Source organism: Macrotis lagotis, chromosome 2, assembly GCF_037893015.1.
Source record: "Macrotis lagotis isolate mMagLag1 chromosome 2, bilby.v1.9.chrom.fasta, whole genome shotgun sequence".
NCBI lineage: Eukaryota > Metazoa > Chordata > Mammalia > Peramelemorphia > Peramelidae > Macrotis > Macrotis lagotis.
The window spans coordinates 331,066,500-331,090,525 of NC_133659.1; the positions used below are offsets into that span (position 1 = coordinate 331,066,500).

Here is a 24,026-nt window from a genome sequence, read left to right on the forward strand (position 1 = left end):
ACTCGTCACAGCATAGCCTCCCTGACATGGTGATCTTCCAGAAAGAAGGACAAACATTATTATGATGATTAATTGACTCAGACCTCTGTGAAGAGGATCCCCTTCTCTTACCTCCAGTCTCAGATTCAGGAAGGACAAGAAAACCCTTCTTGCCCAGGCTATTCTTCAAACTCCTCAACAACTCTATCTGCTGTTAACTTCTGGTTTGAGCATGCCTGCCTTTTGTGGAGAGGCTGACCACATTACCATAGGTCAGCAATCTCCAAAGAAAGAGCTGGGACTCCTAAACAGGATCCCCGCCCAAGCCTGGAGCAGAGCTGGGCAGACTACGCTCTCCGCCTCTCCAGAGTCCTCAAAGACCTCTGGCCAAGGCCCAGGGCTCTCAGACCAGCAGGCACCTGAACCTGTCTCTTGGGACTGCCAATTCCCTGTTAGCCTAGGAAGACTGCATGGAGATCCAAGGGTCTACCTTGATCCAGGGAGCTCACTAGAGTTTCTGTGATATTGCTGTTGTCTTTCAAAGACCTACCGAGCCTCAAGATGAAGAGAACCAGGGGATTCAGCCTAAAAGGGAACCTGGAAATTCTCTAATCCAGGGCAGAGGTAGAAAATGGGAATCATTTTCATCTGACTGGAGTCACAGAGCTGGGTGACAGGAGTAGGGTGGGTCCTCCAACCCAAAGAACAGAGAACCAGAAGAAAGAAGCAGAGCCTTTCTTGAGGCTGTCCTCAAGGAGCTTGTTTTCTTAAAGGAGACAGTAGGAATAGGAGCAGATCTAGACATAACCTATTCAGAGTACATCTCAAAGGAATCCAGGAGAGGGTGGCCCTGGCAGACAAGAAAAAGGGCTGCCCCCGGGGAGGGGGAGCTGGGGGAAGCCAGGAAGAAAGGAATTTGGAGAGGCAGAAGGGAAAGTGTTCCAGGAGGGAGGACATCACCATGTAAATCTTGGTGATGGGGTCAAGTGAAACAATGCCTAAAAGGGAGGAATGGAGGGTGGAGCCAAGACAACAGATCAAAGACTCCCACCTGCCCCTCCAAACAATCTGAAAGAGTGCCTCAAATCAAATTCTGGAACAAAAGTCAACAAATGGTCAGTGTGAGAAATGTACCCAGGCTGAGACAGCTTAGGAAGCCTGGAGGAGAGGTCTGTGACCCAGGGTTGGGGGATGGCCCCAAGTGACACTAGTAATGGGGGTGGCAGCCTCAGGAGCCATCTGCCCAGAGACAGGAAGGGGGTGGACAACTGGTCAGAATGAGATTTCAGGGATCCTTTGCTGGTATTGGGGGCATTTGCACTGGTTGGCAATGCTGTTACTCAGATTCAGTTTCTGGGTTAGTTTCTAGGGTGGAGAGGAGCATTGGTGGGGGGGGTGTTGGTCACAAGGGAACAGGGGCCTTTCCTTTGGTAAAGATAGTGTGCAGAACAGGAGAGCTCAGGCCTCTCTCCAGATCACACCACCTTGATAGTACTCAAAATGTGTAGACTAGCTCTGAACTACCTCTGAAAACAGCAGCCCAACTGAGGGGAGCAGAGCTCAAATTTAACAAAAAAAGTTCAAAGTTAAGAAACAGGCTGAGAAAATAGCAAATAACAACGAAAGCTAACCATGAAAGCCAGCGCTGAGCCAGAGAAGACTAAACCACAAATGCAGAAGATGATGTCGGTATGAGAACACCCATAAGCAAAGCCCCAAAGAAAAATGTCCATTAAGTCAAGTCCAACAAGAATTCCGATTCGTATCAAAGGGCTAAGTGCAGCAGAGGAAAAATTAGGAAAAGAAATGAGAGTGATGCAAGAAAACATGAAAGAGAATTAACATCTTAGAGAAAGATACACAAAAATTCACAGAAGAAATCTTTAAAAAGCAGAATTAGCCAAATGAAAAAGATGTTAAAAGTTCACTGATGAAAATAATTTCCTAAAAATTAAAACTGGCCAAGTGGAAGCTACTGATTCCATGAGATATCAATAAAGGTGATACTACTACTAGGACTGTAACCCAAAGAGGTCAGGTAAAAAAGAAAAATGACTTTTTACAGACATCTTGCTAACAGCTCTTCATGTGGTGACAAATAATTAGAATCAAGGAGCTGTTCATCGATTGAGGAATGGTTGGACGAGTTGGGCCATGTTTTTGTGACAGAATACTACTGTGATATAAGAAATGACAAGGAGGCAGTTTCAGAAAAACATGGGGGAACTTACAGTATCACTTACAGAGGTGAGGCAGTGAAGGGGAAGAACCCGTGAATGGTGCTACCAACATTGTAGTGATGATCATCGTGAAAAACTCAACTACTTTGACCAACACAGCCAAGACAAGTCTGAAGGGCTCAATGACGAAAAAATGCTCCCTACTCCAGAGAAAACTTTTGAGTGCAAATTGAAATATAATTTTCTAGCTCATTAATTTTTCTGCTTTTTTCTCCAATATAACTAATGTGGAAATGTTTGCATGATTTCACACATATTAATGATACCATGCAGCTTCAGTGGGTGGGGGAGGGAGTGGGAGAGAATTCAGAACTCAAAATTTGAAAAGAAAACCATACCAAAAATAAATGATAAAAGTTTTAGGAAATAAAAATGAAAAAACTAGAAAAGACCAACCATGACGCCAAAGGGACTGATGAAGCACACTACCCTACCCACCTCTTGTTAGAGAAGCAATGGACTTAAGAGGCAGAAAGAGGCATCTATTTTTTTCGACAATGTGGGAATTTGTTTTGCTTGACTAGGTATATTTGTTAATTTTTTTTCTCCCAAAGTGATGCAGGGGTGAGATAAGATAGAGAGAAAATAAATTTTTAGCAAAAAAAAAACCCCCAACAAATTATTAAAAATCACACTAGAAAGGTAGAAAGGGGTCATTTTGTGAAGTGAAATGCCAACCCAAGGGTCATTCTTGAATAAAAGGAAGCTCTTGGAGTTCAGAGCATGGTCAGACCCCCATGCTAGGAAGACTGTTGACAGCCACGTGGGTGATAGACTGGAGCCTGGAGAGATGAGGCCAAGGACCAGTTCAGAGCCTCCAGCTACAGATCAAAGGCTGCAGTGGAGGAGGGAGGTAAAGGGAAGGTGTCAAGGAAGATCGCAGGTAGGAGAAACAGCAAGCTTGGACAAGTGACTAGCCATGTGGGGGGAGCAAAGGGGAGGATGCCAGGGCTGCTAATCCAGAGCACTCCACACCTATGAAATCACCAAGACAAGAAGAGATCGTATGGAGGTCAGTGGTGCTAACATTTCTAAAGCAATACTGGGTGCTGATCTCTTTGGACACTCTGCTTCTTCATTTTCCAGATGAGTTGGCCACCCTGGACTGAAGCCAGAAGGGAAGGTTTTCTGTGGGTGAAGGGCATCATCCCACTCATGCCAGGTGACCCCCTGGGTCCTTCTGTTGCTTCCTAGCCAAGCAGACATACTCCATGAACACCAGCTTAACTCCCCATCTTCCCAGTCAGCCTCCGACCTGAGACCCCCTCCAGGCTTCCCCAGGGAACTCCCATCTAGCTTCATCTGACCCCCAGAACCTGCACTCTTCTGGTCCGGCCTTCCAGAACTGGGGACACCTTATGCTGGGCCAAGTCCCTGGACTCAGGGAAAAGTCCATCCCACACTCTCACCTTAATTCCCAGGTTCTCACTAGCTCCTGGAACAGCCAGCAAATGGGGGCATTTGTCCCAGCTGGAGGCAGAGGCAGCACCAGAGGCCAAGGCCATACCAGGAGAAAGGACCTTGGGCTTTGGGGCCTCTGAACCATATTATGCTCACAGAGGCCCAAGTTCAAAACTGTGAGAACAGCTGGCTAGCTATTAGTGGCTACGCCTGGGGCGGGGAGAGTCTGGGGAGGGGGCGATCAGAGTGGGCGAGCAGGTGCTGGGGATTTCCTCCTGGTCCTAATGCTCAGCACACCTAACTGGCTCTGCCCACCCTCCCATCCTCCCATGTGAGCCATAGAGGGCAAAGGTGCGAGGCAAGCAAGTGGTCCGGGCAGTAGCTTGCAGGGGCAAAGGGGAAGGAAGCAGCCAAAGAGCAGCCTCACAACCCTTGTCCATATGTCAACCTTGATGAACACGTTCTCTCGGTTTTAGCAAATACTGGCCCCCAAACAAGCTCTTCTGGCAAAGCCAAGTCCCCAGTGCCACCAATCATTCCCCCAAACAAGATTTACCTAAAACGGAGGTCCCTTCCCTCTTGGGAAATGGACTCCAGGACCTGTTCCAGGACCATTCTCTATTCTGAGCCAGTTACTATCGCCACTGAAAAGACAAACAAAGTACCGGTGGCTGCAATCAGCAGCTGCACCACCCTGGCCCAGGCTGCAGCCCTGGGACTTGTTAGCTAGCTCTCCCTTGGTTTTCCTGTAAATGATGACCCTGAGGGCTCCCTGTACTTGCAGCAGTGGCGGCAGCAGCCAGGTACCAGAGCCCCAGAAGGCCAGTTCTTCCTTCAGAGCTCCCCCCTCTCATCTCTATCACCTACTCATCCTGGAGCTCCCCCATTAGATGGGGAACTCTTGGAGGGCAGGGATTGTCTTTTGCCTCTTTCTGTAAAACTCAAACTTGCTTAGCAGTGGGCTGGACCACAGAAGATCCAGCCTGCGATCTCTCAGGCCTTGGAGTCTGGACCTTAGGCCTGGAGGTCAGAGCTTCCTGGGTAATCCTGAAGCCACCTGCTGGCACCAAGCCCCAGCTAGCCTCTCAGTTAGAAGGGGAGCCTTACCTTCAGTGATCCTCCCCCCCCCCCCCCCCCCCCCCCCCCCCCCGCCACTCCAGGATATGATTCCACTCTCCCCCAACCCAACCCTCCCTTCCAGGCTTCAGGGAAATGAAAAACATCCAGGCTGGTTACCATCCTTAATAGTTCTGGGAAGACAGAACGGTGAGTAAACAGTGCTAGATGTAGGGGAGGCCCCTGGCCAGGGAGGGTTGGGCATGAAGCATGGAGGATGCTATCGCAAGGGAGGAAGTGGGTCCTCACAAACACTGCCGGTGCCCCAGCCCACCCTCTTCCTCTCAGCTCTATTTCTGTCCAGGGCCCCAATAGTCCTTCAGCAGCCCATGTGAGCAACCTCCCTCTGCCCACTCTGCCCACCCCCACATCCCCCAGCTGTCAAGTCTTGTCAGGCCTCGGCCATACCATCGCTGGCATCTGCCCTGTCTCTTCACTTGCAGGGCCACCACCCCAGTTCAGGGCTGCTTGTCTGCACTGCTAGCAGAACCTCGAATCAGTCTTCCTCTTCCAGTCAGCCTCCAAGATCATCTTCCTGCGCCACTCCCTACTCGGAAAACTCTGATGGCCCTCTGCTGCCTCTAGGACAAACACTGCCCTCCAGAGCCTGGCACAAGGGGCTCCCCACATCCTAGAGGCAGCATAGCCCAATACGGCCTGGCACAGAGGCCTCCACAGCCTGGTACAGGGAGATTCCCCATATCCTACAGACAAACTACCCTTCAGAGCCTGGCATGGGGTGCCCACGGTCTGATGACATCCACAGTCTAGAGGGTCTCTGGCCTATCCATCCCTAATTTATGCCACTGTCCCTCCCCAGGCAAGGAGGGTCCTGGATGCCCCCTCACCCAATCTTCCATTCCCCACTTGGGAATGATGTCAACTTCTCTTTAAAACCATTATTCCATTATCACGGCACTACAAAGTCCCAGGACCCTGATTCAGGCTAAGTTTCCATTCCTGGCATGTGTTGGTAGCAGTAGATACAGTCTCGAGGGGACAAGTGTGTGCTCCACATAGTAGAGATGAAGGTCAGAGGCACCACCACGAGCAGGGGTAGCATGAGATCTCATCCATGTACAACCCGCTCCTTCAACCTCAGCCTGGACACCTGAGCCGCCCTCTGTTTTTTTTTTTCAAAGCCTCACTTGGCCAGGCTGGGCCAGGGAAGGTCTTCTCCTTCCACCGCACAGAGCTTTTCTCTTCTTATTCTCCTCTTCCTTTTCATCCAAGTGCTGTAAATTCTCAACTGGAGAACGCCAGCTGGGCTCTGCGGCCTCTTCCAGCTTCCTGTCTATCATCCTATGAAATCACCTAATTCTTCTGAGCCTCAGCGCCCTCATCTATAAAATGGGGAGCCAGACTAGCTGCCCCCCAGGTCCCTTCCTGCTTTGGATCAATGGCCCTCTGATGCCAGGACCCACTATAACACGATACTTAGATTCCCCCCTTCTCCCCAAGGCAGTGAGAGAGGGGAAAAGATTCAGGTGTGCAAAAATCTTCAAGCTGAGAAGAGCTGATGGGCTCTGACCGGGGAGAGGCTACACCCCACGTAAGAGATGCCACAAGAATGGGAAGAAGCACAGGGACCCCCGAGGAAGCCAGACAGAGGGAATAATAACAAGACCCAGAGCATCCCTGTGACCAGTGACCAAAGACAATGGGAGAATAGGGGTCCTCAAGTCTCAAAAATGGAACCCAGGCTAAATTAGGCAAGGGTGGCTGCAGTTTGGCTGCAGGGTTCTTGGGAAGGAAGCTTAGGCATCCAGGCTGATGAAGTTCACAATTAAAAACCTGAATGAACATTGTGGAACTCGGACAGACAGTGAGTTTTTCTCTGCCTGCACTTCTCCCTCCCGAAAAGGCTGCAGGATGGTTTTGCGATGTTGCTATATACTCCCGTCTTTGCCGGCTGGTAGTTTCAGTGGAGTGAGAAGTGATGCTGGTCCAGAGGGAGCTGGGCCTTCCCGTTTCCACCACAGTCATGAAGGACCAGGAAGCGTCTGTCTAGAAAACTTCCCAGGCCCAGTGGTCAGGCCTGGACTGTCCCACACCAATAAAGCCACATTTCCGAGTCAGGCCCTGGAGAGTCCCTTGGGGAGAGGGGAGGGGGACTGTCTGAGAACTTGTTCCACAGGCTTGGCCTCATTAAACAGACCGTAGTCTGACCTTAACAGTACCTGGTTCACTCAACAATTAGTTGCTGCCACTGTGTACAAGACTTGGGACCACCTCAGTCTGGTTGGGGGGAGGGAAGCAGATAACCAAACAGCCCCATCTTTTCCCTTCACAGGTCACTGAAGAACTGAGGCTGAGCAAGAAATCTAATCTCCCCATGTCCTTGGGGAGAGAAGAGGGCTCCTATCAGAATTGGGCATCCCTGGCCTCTGCAATAACCAGAGGTTAGAGAGCTAGAGAGCTACCACCACCAACATGAGTTTTCTTTCTCGCTGACCTTCCCTCCCCTGCCCTCCCCCAGAGAGAGACGATGCTTTCTGGAATGGATCCAAGCTGTGGCCATGGTGGACCATGGAGTAGCCTGAAGACTTGGGCTCAGTGGAAGGAAAAACTTTATGAGAACCCCCATGAAAAGAGCAGAGAGAGGAGAAAGCCATCTGGTGAATGAGCCCATAAAGGGACTTCTTGTCCAGGCCAGAGTGGCCGGTCACTGAGGCTCCCTGGGCTCTAGCCCCTTAGAAGAAAAGTCTAGAAGAATTCCCCAAACCTCAGTCAGCACCTGAAGCAAAGAGGCTGGGGAAGAAGTGGTTCCCGAATGGGTCCTCTGAGGTTATTTCACTCAACCAGGGCTGTTCAAGGACCAAAAAAAAAAAAAAAAAAAAAAAAAAAATTGGAAGGAGCAAAAATATCCATAGCAGGGGAAAGACTTGAAGAGTTTTTGAAAGGCCCAAGCAGGAGAGAAAAGCAGAACAGGGTCCTGGAGGGAGAGGGAAAACAAGCCAAGTGGCCCAAGAAGAAGCCATTTCTTTGTTCTCTTTTCTCTTCCTGCCCTCCTTTATAAGTCCAAGCTAGTGGACTAACAGGTCAGGGAAGGGATGGTTGGAACCCATCCTTTACTAACCAATGGATCCAGAGCATCTGGGTCGGGAAATTCAAGGCAGGGAGGTCACCCTGCCCCCCCATATCATCTGGGGAATATTTGGAAATCTGTAACATTTTTCTAAGCAAAATTAATTTTCTTTTCCTCCAATCCCTAAAAGCAAGTACGTGTAGTAGAGCATTCTTTGGGAAGGGCAATAGAGGAAAGAGAGTAAAACGAACAAATAGTAAGATGCCAACACTCCCAAAGCCCAATGTCTGCCCAGCCCCCAGAGTGCCCTCCAGGCCCATCTCCGAGCTCCTCAACCACCTCTTATTTACAGAAGAGAAAGACAAGAAGAGCAGCATGGGAAGGAAAGGGAAGACTGCTTACTAGGTTCCTGAAGGAAAGACCATGAAAGTTCATATTAGGCGCTGTTGATGTAACCAGGACCAGAAAGGTGAAAGGTGAAGAACCTGGTTGGGGCCTTCCAAGATCCCACAACCCATAAGGGGGTGCTCGGGAGCCCCATTCAAAAGATGACTGCCAGAGCAGCAGCTCTCTAGGGGGGCAGCATGAGTGTGAGGAACCAAATGGCCCGAGGGGACTATGCTGAAGGGGGAGTTCTGCAGGGACTGCAGGGTCAGGGCAGACATAAGGACAAGAGCCACTGCCTGGCAGATAAGGACTCAAAGGTCGGGAACCACATACAACCACCACCACCTAACAGATTAGTAAAGATGATAAAAATGAAATAGCTAGAGGAGCTGTGGGAGGCCAGGCTGTGAACTGGGCCTTCCTTCCTGGAAAACCATTTAGTAGCCACTAGAAGTCAGAAAGCTGTAGGTCCCTTTTGACTTGGGAACCATTACTATTAAGCATTGAGAAGAGGGAGGAGGAGGAGAAGGAAACAAAGAGGAGGAAAAGGAGGAAGAAAGAGGAGTGGGAAGAAAGAGGAGGAAGAGGAGGAAGGAAGAAAGAGAAGGAAGAGGGAAGAAAGAAGAGGAGGAGGAGAAGAGGAGAAGAGGGAGAAGAAAGAAGAGGAGGGTGAGGGAGTCAGAGACATGTTCATAAAACCACTTCTACTAACCATTGTGAGATGGGTGCTCATTAATTGAGGCAGAAGGACATGCTTATTGTCTCCTCCTTAATCTGTAAGCCCCAGGGGAGGTCCTTTTCCTAGCGTGGCTTTGTATTCCCAGGCTTATCAAGTACCTGGGACAAAGTCGATGGACCCTGGTTGGCTGAGGTTCAGAACAGGGGAGGTACCATTAGAGATGATAAAACATGAAGAATTTGGGGAAATTTAGAAAGACCCTTCTGAATGGATACAGAATACTCCCCCCCCCCCCATGACTGCAAGTCCCCAGACCTTGGCCTCCTTCCTCTCAGCAAGGTGAGGGACTACAGTGTGCAATGACTTGGCCAAGAAGGGGTCCTAGAAAGGGCAGAATCACTGGGAACTAACATCAATGTAAGGGAAAAGCTGCAATAAGAGATTTTTAAGGAGCCTGGCTTGCCACAATCACTGTCCGGTGAGCCCATGGGACATGGGAGGTGGGCGCAGGAGGTCAAGAGACCAGGCCTTACCTTCTGAGAACTCACCCCAATACCTACCAACTACAGGGTTTGTGGCAGAATAAGGGCCCTGGCTGCTATTTAAGTTTCAAAACAATAATTGCCCTGCCTTCTTGGCTACCATTTCTACCCCCAGAGAATTATAGCTTGGAGGGCAAAGGGCTACTGGCCCTCCTGATCAGGAGCATGAGAAACCAATCTGAGGAAGAGGACAAGCTGCCTCTTCCGGATTCTTTCCAGAGGTGGGGGTCGGGGGGGGGGGGGATCACTGCTCAACTGTACAGGGAGAAATCGAGGTGATATTAAAAACAAAACAACCCTATTATCTTTGAAAAGGGATCTAAGGCAAAAACCCAAGAGAAACCTCTCCAGACAGTAAGAGGCACCTCCACGGGCTACACATCAGCCACCACCAGGAAGCCTCAGTCTGCCGTGGGTCCCTCAGATCCACAGAAAAGCCTCCTGGACAAAAGGAGCGCCTCTGGCCCAGCCAGGGCTTCTCCAGGAAGCTGCGAGGGGATGGCAAGAGGTGCCTGACCATTCATCAGAACTCAGATTTCCACCCCACTGAGGCAGGTAGCACCAGTCGTATTACCTTCACTGCCATTTTAGTTCTAAGAAAACAGAAGCTCAAGAACTGGACTCCAAGGGGCAGTCAGGGCTTCCCAGTTGCCCGTGGTGTAAGGCACACAGACAGACACACAGACACAGACACACACACACACACACACACACACACACACACACGCACACACAGACACCTGCTATTCACCTCCTGGGCCCCGAGCCCCCACCCCATCCCACCCACCTCAGCAGACTTGTCCAACATTGCCCATATTGTGAATTTACTGGAGATACACTGTGTCTCCCATACAGCCAAGTCTGGGCCGAGAGCCGGGGGTCCCGGCTTCTGGTCTCACCTGCCTTCCCCGCTAGTGCGTGCGCCCCGAGGCAGCCCCTTCGCACGGGTGGCCCACCACCTCTCCGGATCTCAGCTTCTTCATCTGCAAAGCAAGGGTTGGGCTAGACGGCCATTCTGGGAGAAGGCGGGCGGCTTTGAGGGCGCCATAAACAGCAGGTAGCAGAGCCCTCCCCCGAGACCCAGCCACCCACTCGGCAGGTGCGTGCGCTTATTTGTCTGGCTACCTGGATCCCGGGTCCCTGGGGGCGCCCAGGCTCTCTCTTCTTCGATGGCACAGAGTGCAAGGCTGGGTCCCTCCATCAATAATGAATTCTCTCACCTGGCCCAGGGACCACCCACGGGCGTGCCCCGAGGGGAGGCATCCTCCGTGCCTTCCGCCCCTCCAGAGTGTGCGCAAACAGGGCGGGGAGGGGCCACGCACACCCGGCTTCCCCAAAGCCCCAGGGCTGGGGGCGGGCTCCGGGCTGCACCTGGGCCCCCACCTGGAAGCTGCTGGGAGGGGCGAGCCCAGGCAGCGTGACCACCCACTCGGGAGCCTCCCACGGACCCCCCAGGCCACGGACCCCCCAGGCCAGACCGCCACGGAGAGCAGAAGCTCGAGCTTTGTCCCGGGGCCGGACTCTGGGCCGGCCAGGCTGGAGCTTCCCCGAGCTGCCGGCTTTCGGGGGCTCGGCCTGGGCCCGGGGCGCTCCCGGGGGGGAAACCGAGGCCCCTGCCCCGGCTGCACGGGGGGCCGCCCCGCAGGTGGGAGCCCCCGCGTGGGAGGGCGGCGCCGGCCGTCCCCGCGGGCACACGGCGGGCGCCTGGGCACGGAGGCCGCGGCGGGCCCAGCCCCGGTCCCCACCTGTGGGGCAGCCGCGCTGGGGGGTCGGGAAGCCGCGCGGGGGCCCGCGCTCGCGGCGCCGTGCCTCAGTTTCCCGCGCTGCGGAAGGGCGCCCACGCGGGCCGCTCCCCTCCCCCGCGCCCAGCCCCACCGGGAGGCCCAATGGCACGCGGGGACGACCGTCACGCCACGCCACGTCGCGCCCTGGGGGCGGGGCGGGGGCGGGCCCGGGGGGCGGGCCCGGAGGCGCGGCCCCGCCCCGCCCCCTCGGCCCCCGCCTCCACCGCGGGGCGCCCCCTCCGGCCCGGGGGCCGCCCTCCGTCGGCCCGGGCCCTGCGCCCGAGGCGGGCCGCCGCTTACCTCAGGAGCCCGCGGCGGGCCGGGCCGGGCCGGGCCGGGGCCGCGTCTCGGGAGCCGGGGGCCGCGGGGCCCGCAGCGCAGGATGGGCTCCGGGGGCCGCCAGCCGCCGCGCAGGCGCACTGCGCCGCCGCCGGGAGGGGGCGGAGCCTCCGGGGGGCGGGGCCGGCCGCGCTGAGCTCACCCGGGCCTCTTAAAGGGCCCGCGGCCCGCCCGGCTGCCCCTCCCGCGCCCCCCCTCCCTCCCTCCCCTTTCCCCTCCTTCCCTCCTCTTCCCCCCTCCCTCCCTCCTCTTCCTCCCTCCCTCCTCTTCCTCCCTCCCTCCCTCCTCTTTACCCCTCCCTCCCTCCCCTTCCTCCCTCCTTCCTCTTTCCCCCTCCCTCCCTCCCCTTCCCCCTCTCCTTTCCCCCTCCCTCCCCTTCCCCCTCCCTCCCTCCCTCCCCTTCCTCCCTCCCTCCTCTTTCCCCCTCCCTCCCTTCTCTTCCCCCCTCCCTCCCTCTCTTCTCCCCCCTCCCTCCTTCCTCTCTCCCCCCTCCCTCCCTCCTCTCTCCCCCTCCCTCCCTCCTCTCTCCCCTCCTTCCCTCCTCTCTCCCCCTCCCTCCCTCCTCCTTCCCCCTCCCTCCTTCCTCTTTCCCCCTCCCTCCCTCCTCTTTCTCCCTCCCTCCCTCCTCTTCCCCCTCCCTCCCTCCCCTTCCCCCCTCTCCTTTCCCCCTCCCTCCCCTTCCCCCTCCCTCCCTCCCTCCTCTTTCCTCCCTCCCTCCCTCCTCTTCCCCCCTCCCTCCCTCTCTTCTCCCCCCTCCCTCCTTCCTCTCTCCCCCTCCCTCCCTCCTCTCTCCCCCTCCCTCCCTCCTCTCTCCCCCTCCCTCCCTCCTCTCTCCCCTCCTTCCCTCCTCTCTCCCCCTCCCTCCCTCCTCTTCCCCCTCCCTCCCTCCCCTTCCCCCTCTCCTTTCCCCCCTCCCTCCCCTTCCCCCTCCCTCCCTCCCTCCTCTTTCTCCCTCCCTCCTCTTCCCCCCTCCCTCCCTCTCTTCTCCCCCCTCCCTCCTTCCTCTCTCCCCCTCCCTCCCTCCTCTCTCTCCCTCCCTCCCTCCTCTCTCCCCCTCCCTCCCTCTCTCTCCCCTCCTTCCCTCCTCTCTCCCCCTCCCTCCCTCCTCCTTCCCCCTCCCTCCTTCCTCTTTCCCCCTCCCTCCCTCCTCTTCCCCCCTCCCTCCCTCCTCTTTCTCCCTCCCTCCCTCCTCTTTCCCCCTCCCTCCCTCCCCTTCCCCCTCTCCTTTCCCCCTCCCTCCCCTTCCCCCTCCCTCCCTCCCTCCTCTTTCTCCCTCCCTCCCTCCTCTTTACCCCCTCCCTCCCTCCCCTTCCTCCCTCCCCTCCTCTTTCCCCCTCCCTCCCTCCTCTTCCCCCCTCCCTCCCTCTCTTCTCCCCCCTCCCTCCTTCCTCTCTCCCCCTCCCTCCCTCCTCTCTCTCCCCTCCCTCCCTCCTCTCTCCCCCTCCCTCCTTCCTCTTTCCCCCTCCCTCCCTCCTCTCTCCCCCTCCCTCCCTCCTCCTTCCCCTCCCTCCCTCCTCTCTCCCCTCCCTCCCTCCTCTTCCCCCTCCCTCCCTCCTCTCTCCCCCTCCTCCCTCCTCTCTCCCCTCCTTCCCTCCTCCTTCCCCCTCCCTCCTTCCTCTTTCCCCCTCCCTCCCTCCCTCCTCTTCCCCCCTCCCTCCCTCCTCTTTCTCCCTCCCTCCCTCCTCTTTCCCCCTCCCTCCCTCCCCTTCCCCCTCTCCTTTCCCCCTCCCTCCCCTTCCCCCTCCCTCCCTCCCTCCTCTTTCTCCCTCCCTCCCTCCTCTTTACCCCTCCCTCCCTCCCCTTCCTCCCTCCCTCCTCTTTCCCCCTCCCTCCCTCCTCTTCCCCCCTCCCTCCCTCTCTTCTCCCCCCTCCCTCCTTCCTCTCTCCCCCTCCCTCCCTCCTCTCTCCCCCTCCCTCCTTCCTCTTTCCCCCTCCCTCCCTCCTCTCTCCCCCTCCCTCCCTCCTCCTTCCCCTCCCTCCCTCCTCTCTCCCCTCCCTCCCTCCTCTTCCCCCTCCCTCCCTCCTCTCTCCCCCTCCTCCCTCCTCTCTCCCCTCCTTCCCTCCTCCTTCCCCCTCCCTCCTTCCTCTTTCCCCCCTCCCTCCCTCCCTCCTCTTCCCCCCTCTCCCTCCTCTTTCTCCCTCCCTCCCTCCTCTTTCCCCCCCTCCCTCCCCTTCCCCCTCTCCTTTCCCCCCTCCCTCCCCTTCCCCCTCCCTCCCTCCTCTCTCCCCCCTCCCTCCCTCCTCCTTCCCCCTCCCTCCTTCCTCTTTCCCCCTCCCTCCCTCCCTCCTCTTCCTCCCTCCCTCCCTCCTTTCTCCCTCCCTCCCTCCTTTTTCCCCCTCCCTCCCTCCCCTTCCCCCTCTCCTTTCCCCCCCTCCCTCCCCTTCCCCCCTCCCTCCTCCCTCTCTCCCCCCTCCCTCTCTTCTCCCCCCTCCCTCCCTCCTCTCCCCCCTCCCTCCCCCCTCCTCTCCCCCCTCCCCCCCTTCCCCCCGCCCCCCCCTCCCCTTTCCCGGGAGGAGGGCCCCCGGGCCCGGCCCCGGCACGGCGCCTCCTCCACACCGGGCCGGGCCGCCCTGGGGCGCTTGCCTCAGTTTCCTCGGCCGCCAAGCCGCGAGCACAAGAGTCGCGGCCGCCGGCCCCCTCGGGCTCTGGGCTCTGCCTCCCCCGGGCCCAAGGGAACATAAGCGGCCCTCGGAGGAGCCAAAGCCGTAGGGACGGCCGGGACCGCGGCTCGGTCCGGCCAAGCCTGTGGCCAGCACTGACGGGGTTCGCTGCAGGGGCTCCCCCTCTTTTTCTCCTGGCTTTTCTTTTCGTCATTTCTCACGGGGGGCAGAAAGCGAGGGGGGAATCCCCAATACTCAACATCCCATTTACAAATGCTCTGGGGGGGGCAGAGAGCCCGGGCCGAAGCTCCCCTCCAGCTTCTGCTCCCCATTCACCCCCTGACCTGCCTCCTAGGGGAGCGGGACGGAGCAAGCCAGATGGGGGGAGGGGTGAAGGAACTTGTTTCATGAAATTGGGTCCGAGAGCCGGTGGGCCCCCCGGGTCCCCGAAGACACAGATTAAGCCTGGGCCTCCCAGGCCTTGCTCCCCTATCATTCCTGGGCATGAGTGACTTTCCACTCAGAATAGAAGCCATTGACCCTTATGACCCAACCCGTGTCTGCACAGAGACTTGAGTTCAAATCCTGCTTCAGATCTTTACCTGCTTTCTATTTGCCTCAGTTTTCATATCTGTAAAATGGGGAAAACACTCCTGGCGCTGCCTGCCCCAGGGGCTAGTGGGAAGAAAATGTTTCGGAAAAGAAGAGAAAAACTAAGAAAAAGGATTCAGATGTAGGGTTGTTCCCAGGCTCTCAGAGCCGCTGAAGTTGGACAAGGCAGAGGTTCGGCCTCAATGGAGGTTACAGACCAAATACCATCCCAGCCCCCCCCCCCCACTCCTCTTGAAAGAAGCTCCTTCTCTGGAGGCTTCCAAAGGTAAGAGGCGGTTTCAGAATTCTGCCCTGAATCTAGAACCAGTGACCTGGAGCGGACAGAATGCCAGCCTTGGAACCAAGGTCAAATCCTGCCTCAGACACCAAGTACGTGACCTTGGGTAAATCCCAAGCCTCTCCAGGCCTCCATTTCCTCCTCGTAAAATTAGGGTTGGATTCCTAGCTTTGAACTCCAAAACTCATGATCCTGACCCCTGTGTAAATGAGGTCAAGCAATGAGAGTCTACAACCATCATTTATGGGTCTATTCATAGCACCTGTGAATCCTAGAAATTTTGTAACCTCTCTGTTTCTTCATCTGTACAATGGGGCAATAGCCACCAGCCTTCAGGCATCGAACGGAAGCTTCTTTAATCTCTGTATAAACTGTAAAGTGCCATGCGCAGCTGAGGGCATTATCGTGATGAATTATTAGAGGAACAGAATAGCTTTTCCCTTTCTGAGAACCTGTAGCTAGGAGCAGCTACTGGCTCCTCCCCACCTTTGTGTCTGACTCCAGACCCTGTTTGGAATTCTTTTGGCAGGGATGCTGACGTGCTTTGCCATTTCCTTCTCCAGATCATTTTACAGATGAGGAAACTGAGGCAAAATCAAGTGACTTGCCCAGGGTCACACAGTTGTCACATGCCTGAGCCTGGGTTTCCTTGACCCCAGCGTTAGCCCTGGCCCGGGAAAATGTATCTGTGGGCCCACAGGGAACAGTCAACAGTCCACCTCATGCATGACATCCCTATCACATCACCAGCCCAACCAGTCCAGAAGGTTGTATTGAAGCCCTACTGTGACCAGGTCCCTTCAGTAGGGCCCTTCCAGTTCTGGGTTTGTGATCCTAAGTCATTTAGCCTCTCTGGGTCATCTGTCAAATGAAGGGGATAGTGGAGAAGGTCTCTGGGGACCCTCCCAGTTCTGGTATTTGGTGATTTATTCCTAAGTCATTCAGTTGTGGATCAGAGCACAACCAGAGGAAAGAATGTTCTGTCCTCAGCACTCTTCTTAAAGAAGGATGTTGACTAGTATTGCAATAGGCAGCCCCACCTAAAGATGAGCAAGCTGACCTCTCAGGCAGGACCTGGATTCAAGTCCTCCCAGACGCACAGAGGCTTCCTCTGAGTTCTCACTGTATGGAGGAGGAGATTCCTGGCTCTTGAAGTCTGTGCCAGGAGAAAACCATGAGCCTCTTGGGAAAGGGCTCTTTGGAAAAGGAATGCTGCCACCCCTGAACTGCGTTTCTCGGGATCTCTTAGGAGGGACTCGAGAGGAGGAATTCCGCTGACTCTAGAAGGTAAAGGAATTTTCCCTAACCACGTCCTTCTTGAAGGGTTTGTTGTCCCCCGAAGAACTCAAGCCAAAGCTAATAGTCCTAATCGTTGTTAATGGCCTTAAATGAGGGCTGCCAGGGGTGGGTATTTTCCAAGCTGGAGATGAAGAAAGCATCATCTCACTGGATGGCAGGGGGACCGGGAAGCTGTCCACAGCATCCGCTAAAGAGGTGTTGGAGGAAGTTTGGGGGGGGGGGTCAGAAGGCTGGCTTTCTAGAGTGCATTCATAAACCTTCCTGGGCCCCTTCTTAGAAGCCAGTTTGTTTTCTTCCAGTACATGGGGAAATTGAGGCTAACAGAGGCACACAGGCCTCACAGGAGCTGCGATTCAAACCCAGGTCTTCTTTCAGAGTTGAAAATGATCTCAGTGACTGCACAGGCTGACTCCTACCTGAACATGAATTCCCTCAGGAAGCAAATGCAACCAAAGATCACCCATCCACTTTGTGATGCTCTCCAAGGACAGAAAGCCACCTTCCTTTCCATTAGGAAGCGGTCCTGGTCTTAACCCGAAATGTGCCTCTTTGCCCCCTCTGATCCTGGTTCTGCTCTCTGGAGCTAGTCTCTCTTCACACACTTGAAATCATCTCTCAGACCTCAGGCAATCTTTTTTTCTTCCAGACTAAGTGCCACATCCAGGATTCTTTCTACATATATTCTGTGTCCCATAGGTTCCCAGCAACCTCCCAGCTGCGGAGGACCCCCCCCCCCCCAATGCATAACAGAGCCAGTGGAGGGGGCAGTGAGGAGAATTATGCGCCAGATACGTGCTAAGCCCATTGTAAATATTATCTCATTTGAGCCTCACAAGCCTGCAAGTAGGTGCTGGCATGATTCCCATTTTACAATTGAGGAAACTGAGGCTGACACATTAAGTGATTCGTCCAGTGTCTGAGGCAGGATTTAAACTCAAATTTTCTTGACTCCAGGGCCATGTGCCCCCTAGGGGAAATTGGAAAAAATTATCCAAATCTAGGCCATCCTTGTGTATGGAGGATGCTTAATAAGACCTTATTCTCAATGAGTTTCTTACACTTTGTAATTTAAATTTTATTGCTGCCTCCCATTCTTTTACATTTTAGTGATTCCTGGCTGTATTCCTCCCCTTCTACCCCATGAACCTTCCCCGGCAGCAAAGGAAAACAGCTCAGTTAAATCACCAAGGCATCTGCAGACGATATTCAGTGTTCAGGATATCAGAGTTCTTCGAGGAGAGAACATCGATGCATTTCCTCCTAGTTTCTCCCATGCCAAGACTGTACTGACCAATCCCTTGTCTTCCTTATGGCGGGGGAGGACTTCTTTTTTCTTAGTAGTCTTCTTAATGGACTTCTTTTCTTGCTGTAGTCCTGAAGACTTAGATCCCAGAAACCCCCGAATAGAAATTAAGCCTCTGATCCTTCCCTGGGCAAATGGCCTTACCTTTGCCTGCCTCAGTTTCCTCATATGAGAAAATGCTCGATTTTCATATGAACTGAGCTTCTTTGAGGACCCAATGACATAATCTCTGTAAAGCAGGCTGTAAACCTTATAGCCTGATACAGAGATTAGCCATTATGATGATTTCATTCTGCATCCATTTGGATGTCTCTTCTCATGTTTCGTCAGCCTTCCATTAGAATGGAAGCACCTTGAGGACAGGAGCTGTTTCATTTTTGTCTTGGAACTCTCAGCACCTCTGACAGTGCCTATCACTTAATTGAATATGTGTGACCTGACAACCAAATCCCTCATATTCATTGTTTTCTCTTGGTACACGGATGCCTTCCATCCCATCCGGGCTCTTCTCTAAGGACTCTACTTGGAATGGAAGAGTAAGTTGGGGCAAGTGGGACATTCCCTTTTGTTTTTGAGCTTCCCAGGGTACATGTCCAGCAGTGCGATCTCTAGGTCAAATGTCAGCTCCTTGAAGGAAAGATGCCATGTCTTTGCCTTTCTTGGTACTCCTGCCAGTTGGCATAGTCATTGACTTCTTTTATGTGCAATTCCAAGCTGGGGTCCATCTTTTGTAGACAGGCTTAGGTCTTTGAAGGTAGGCTGAGATAGAGGCAAATGGCCCTATAGGCCTTTAATTTTTTTATTTCTTGCAAGGCAATGGGGTTAAGTGGCTTGCCCAAGGCCACACAGCTAGGTCATTATTAAGTGTCTGAGGCCAAATTTGAACTCAGGTACTCCTGACTCCAGGGCTGGTGCTCTATCCATTGCACCACCTAGCTGCCCCAGGCCTTTAATTTTCTAAGAGAAATACCAGGCCTAGCTGTCATTAACTGTAGGACCACGGGCAAGTTGCCTTCCCTCTCTGGTCCTCTCTGAAAAAACAAGGGCGACAGCTAGTGATTCAAAGAAAAGACCCAAAGAGATAGGTGGTCATCTGCTAGGCAAGACCCGGAAATAATCGGGGAAGGCTTCAGGGAGGAGGTGGTACTTAAATCAACCTTTACAAGAGAGGAAGGATTTCAGCAGGAAGACAGAGGAGGCCCATTCCACACAAGGGAATAGGAAGGCACTAAGTGGGAGAGGATGGGGGATATGGGATTGGTCAATGAGTTGATGACCCAAAGAGGAATGAGAGTTGAGATCAGAAAAGCTAATTGGTACCAGACTCTGGAGAACCTTGAATATTGGGGTAAGGGGTCTATACCTTATTTGGTATATTGTAGTCACCAAATGACATAGAATCACACACTTTGAGCTAAAAGAGATAATAAAGTCATTATTTTAAAGACGCAGAAACTGAGGCTAGATGGTTAAATGAGGTTAATGAAGAAATACTTGGTATAGGGGAGGAAGACGGGTTCAAATCCTACATCATTTGCTAGCTGTGGGACCTTGGGATAAACATCTAACCTCTGTGTGACCCAGTTCCCTCATCTGTAAGTAGTTCTGGATTTCCCATTCTTAACCTATGGTACCATATGTAGTTAAGTGATTTGATCACCAAGGAGCCAGAACCAAGGCTCCCAAGCCAATGGCCATGCCAACTCTCAAGCTTTCTGTGAGTTTCATAAGTCAGAGCTGGACCTTTGAAAGGCATAATCTAGTGGTAGTTGAGGAACAGCTTGGAGAGGCCTTTCTTGCCAGGTCTGTGATCATGTGCAATCATCTCCCTTCAGGCTCCCATTTCCACTGCCCATCTCGGTGGAAAGCTCAGAAGTGTTGGGGACATGGGGATGGAATGCATCTGGGTGAAGGTGATCACTGGAGACATGAGAGAAGAGGAAGTCACAAAGGGAGAGAGGTCTGGAAGGAGACAAGGAGAGCTGAGGAGCTCCAAGCACAGGGTCTGATGTGTAGTTGACCTTTAATAAATACTTGGTGAATGAACGAATGGTTGAATGGCTGGATGAATGAATAGTAGCTCCTTGGGCAAGGGCGATGGAGCTCATATTTCAGATGTGTGTCAGGAGGTAGATCTAGCGAGGAAGCAGTTATAGCCCCAAAGATTCCAGGTCTTAGAGCCTAGAGGAGGCAGCTCCCTGGTGGGACCTAAGTGGGCCTAAGAGCTCACCCAGGAACATTGACCAATTCCAGTCTCCCTCCTGCCAGGGCAGCAGCCCGTGCCTTTGTGTCTGAAGGGTGGCTTCTTCCTGGACTTCAAGTCACTCATTTTATTAAAGTTTCACTGACTCATTCTCCTCTTAGACTCCAGTCATCCTGCTGATCGTCCCCCAACACAGAGCTCTCCTTTGTAACAAGGAAAAAGGACGAAGCAAAACAGATACAACGCAACTAAGAAGTAATAATAACAAGCGTTTATAGAGCCCTTTAAGGCTTAGAAAGCATTTTATATGTTAACTTATTTGATCCTTACAGAGACCCTGGGATTTAGCTATTATTATATAGACGAGGAAACCGAGGCTCTGAAAGGATAAGTGACTAGAGCAGGGGCACACAGCCAATAAGTGTATTTCTGCCCTGGTGAGAGAGTAAAGTACATTGGAAAACAGGAAGGAAGGAAGGAGGGAAGAAGGAAGGGAAGGAGAGTAGGAAGGAAGGGAAGAAGGGAAGGAAGAAAAAGAGAAAAGAAGACAAGATCCAATTGATGACTCTGGGACAGATTCTTCCTTCACTGAAAGGCTATTCCAGAAGTTCCCTCTGACTGGCAGGCTCCTAAGAACAGGTGACTTTTCAGGAAAGTGCCTACTCTCCATCTCCAGGCCCAGGTTAGAAGCAGCTGCCCCCCCTCCACTGGTCCCCAGATGACCTCATGACCAGGCTGACCACACCCTGGAAGGACGTGAGTCACAGGAGCTGAGCTGGAAGCTCAGAGGGCATCTTGCATGACTGGCACCTGGGCAGTGTTCCCTTCTCCAGTATGAATCAAGGCAGGCAAGGGAAGACGTGGCGGGGGGCGGGTAGGTGTACAGTCACCTGGGATCAGACTAGGCAGGATGAGCTAGGTGCTCTTGAGTCAGTCACTTCCCGTACTCTGAGGCTTGGTCTTTACAAAGGGGAGGGAAGAATGCCAGGGTAGATGGGGGCAGCGCCTTGGCATTTCACCATGACCCTCTTATACCTCAGATTGGGGTTCAGTGAATCATATGAAGTTGGAGCTATAGCACTACAGAGAAGGGAGACTACCATGGGCCGACCTAGTCGGGGATGCCTTTTGGAGATGGCAGGGAGTCAACTGGGCCTTAAAGGAAAAGCACTGGGACCCACATAAGGAAAGGAGGCTAGAAGGCAGATGACCTAAATGTGAGTGTCAGCTCTGCCCCTTCTGGAGTGAGTGTGGCCCTGGATCCCCTTGAAGCCGTGTCCAGACTGCTAATCAGGGCTTACTGTCTTTTCCTCTTAAGAACTAACTGGGATCAGCCCTGGGGTCAGGAGGACCTGGGTTCAAATGTGATCTCAGATACTTAATAATTACCTGTGTGCTTTTGGGCAAATCACTTAACCCTATTGCCTTGCCAAAACAAAACAAAACAAAATAAAGAAAAGAATCAACTGTAGCTGGTTTATAAATAAGCTATAACCAACCTTGCTGCCCCTGGGCCCAGCTGTCCTAGAATGAACTCTCGGAGACTTTATCATTTAATCCTACCATCTCAGCCGCAAGCCCTTGAGTTCTTTGTGCTTATGAAATTCTGCCCCTTGTGACCCACCTCTGCATTTGGTTGGGCTGAGCCTCAGGGCACCTCCCCTTCACCTCCCCCCACACATCCATGCTATTTTCCAATCCATCCTGGAAACTTCCCTGTGCTGGTAGAGTCCACCATAGCTTGTACTCAGCCCCATTGGAGGGTAGAAATGATAATAATGACAACAATTAATGATAACAATAATAATGAAGTCACTTCCTCACAAGAACCCTGTGTTACAGGGAGCATCAGCCTTCTTTTACAGATAAAAAAAATTCAGATCTAAGGAGTTTAAGAGACTTGCCCAGGGGCATGCTGTTATGAAGTCATTTTTCAGTCCTGTCTCACACTTCTTACTGGGGCTTTCTTGGCAGAGATATTGAAGCCATTTCCTTCTCCAGCTGACTTAACAGATGAGGGAACTGAGGCAGCAGGGTTAAATGACTTGCCCAGGGTCACATAGTTAGGACGTACCTGAGGCCAGATTTGAACTCAGATTTTCTTGACTTCAGGTCCAACGCTCTCTCCACTGGGTCACCTCACTGTTACTTCTTTGTAAAGTGGAGATAAATAATAGGGACCTATCTCACAGGTTATTGTGGGAATCAAATGAGATAATACCTTAAGAACTATCATCATCATCTTCATCATCATCTTCATCATCATCATGTGTCTGAAGCTGGATTTAAACTGGTCGGAGCCAGACTATTATGCCAAACAAAGGGAGCCTCTATAGCTGCTTGAGCAGGGGAATAGATGGTCAGTGGGGTGTGCAAAATGAGCCTCAGTTTCCTCATCTATAAAATGGGCAGATCCAAGCAACCAGTCTGGAAACATCCTTTCCAACTGATGCTTCCTTCCTTGCACTCACTCTCACCTCTGTTTCTTCCTAGAACCCTCTTTCTAACCCTGAGAATAAGGGGATGGGAGGAAAAATTGGGGCCGTAAGCCAAGTCACTTGATTATTTTCTACTTTATTACTCCAAATTAACGACCACAATAAAGCTCCAAAAAGTCCAATATTTACACAGGAAAAAAGTACAAAATGCCCCCCCAAGTTCTTCAGTATTTTTTTTTCCATTTTTTTAAATTACAAAGTAATAAAAAGATTTACTCTTTCGTTAAAAAAAAGAAAAAAAAGACAGAGAAAGAGGGGTAAATAAATTAGGAAAAAATAGCCCAAAACAAAAGCAAAAACCAAACCAAAACAAAAACTTGTGTTAAATAGAAAGCATTAAAAAAAAAAATTGAAATTCTCCTGGGCATCTCATCCTCTCGTGGATCCCCTAAGGGCACCTGCAGCCCCACATCTGGGGTCACAGGGTGGCAGAAGTTCACCGAGGGAGGGTGGGGCCCCCAATGCTTCACTGGAAACCCAAGAACCAATTTCTTCCAATTTGTCTCTGATCATTCCCAAAGATATCTCTTCTCCACCAAGGATAGTGAGGAGTGGAGAATGTTCCTCCCCCTGCAGGATCGGATCCAAGGAGGCCTTGGGGATAACCCCTGGTCAGCCCAGGAGAAAGGCCTTCTGAGCATCAAAACTGGGCTAGCCCAACTGAAGTGGGAAGGATTGGGGGTGGGGGGAGAAGGGCCCTGTTGCCCCCCAGCATCCTGCAGGGACCCTGCCAGGCCCTTAAGGCTCCCCCTGGAGAATACACAAACCCACTAGACACACACAGGCACACTCGCGGACATACCCACAGCCACACCATCCATCACTGCCCCCCACCCCCCTCCCCCAGCTTCCTAGAAATCCTTTTGAGGCTCTGGGCTCCCAGCTGCCTTCCCTTCCCTGCCAGGCTCCAGGGGCTAGGGAGAGAGGGAGGGACCCAGGCCCCCCGCTTGGCCTGGGATGACCCCTGTATCAGTGCTAAGGAGAGACTAGGGCGGGGAAATCTAGGCAGCATCCAACGGCTTGAGGCCAGTGACCCCATGAGTGAGCCTTGAAAGCTAGCTTCTTCTGAGGCTTCGAGGCCTGTCTACCCAAGCCCCCCAAGCCCCCACGGACAAAGGCAGGGCCTCGGGGAGTCACAAGTTTACTTTCACAAAACAAAATGAAATCCAGACAGCTTCTGTCTTGTCCAAGCCTTCCCCTTCCTCTTCATCCAGAGCTTGGCTCCTCAGACATAGAAGATGTTCAGATCAACATTGACACAGAAAACAGGAGTGTGGAGGGGATGGGGGAAGGACACAAGGGCCCTGACACCTGGAGACCCCCCCCCAGCCTGGGCTAGGAGGAAGAGAGCCCCCCACACACATATTGTGCAGAGGGCCACAGGCATGGGGAAGGGCTTGGCGTGGCTCCAGGAGGGGTGAGTGGTGGCATTCCCATAAGGGTCCCTTGGTGGGGTCTAGAGGGAGAAGGCAGACTGGGGAGGAAGGCGGACACCAGAGCCGGAGGTCAGTGCAGTGGGAGCTTCGTGTCTCATCTCCATTGGCAAAAAAGAAAAAAAAAAAGAAAAAAAAGGAAAAGAAAGAAAGACAAACCCCAGACAGCAACAAAAATCTGTTGTCTGTTTTGTGGGATCTTTTTATCTTCTTTTTGTTCTTTTTTTAAGTCTTTTAAAAAAATTTTTTCAAAAGAAAAATACAGTGAAGACACTAGAAAGAGACAAAGAAAGAGAAAAAAATTA

General features: G+C 53.0%; 2 protein-coding genes across 7 annotated transcripts in view; both read right to left on the reverse strand.

Annotated features, from left to right (window-relative positions):
* TMEM184B (transmembrane protein 184B) overlaps window positions 1-11,548 on the reverse strand; it is a 39,141-nt gene extending 27,593 nt beyond the window's left edge. For 2 of the 5 annotated variants that reach the window (XM_074226927.1, XM_074226923.1), the window contains exons 1-2: window positions 11,457-11,548; window positions 10,272-10,355 (exon numbers count right to left, since the gene is read on the reverse strand). The gene's annotated coding sequence lies outside the window, so the exon portion shown is untranslated. Of the gene's footprint in view, window positions 1-10,271; window positions 10,699-11,117; window positions 11,222-11,456 lie in introns of those variants that run through there. The other 3 variants (XM_074226926.1, XM_074226925.1, XM_074226924.1) reach the window with 3 other exon arrangements.
* An 8,681-nt stretch (window positions 11,549-20,229) lies between these two features.
* CSNK1E (casein kinase 1 epsilon) overlaps window positions 20,230-24,026 on the reverse strand; it is a 34,685-nt gene continuing 30,888 nt past the window's right edge. The window contains exon 10 of one of the 2 annotated variants that reach the window (XM_074226928.1): window positions 20,230-23,994. The gene's annotated coding sequence lies outside the window, so the exon portion shown is untranslated. The remainder of the gene's footprint in view (window positions 23,995-24,026) is intronic. The other variant, XM_074226929.1, reaches the window with a different exon arrangement.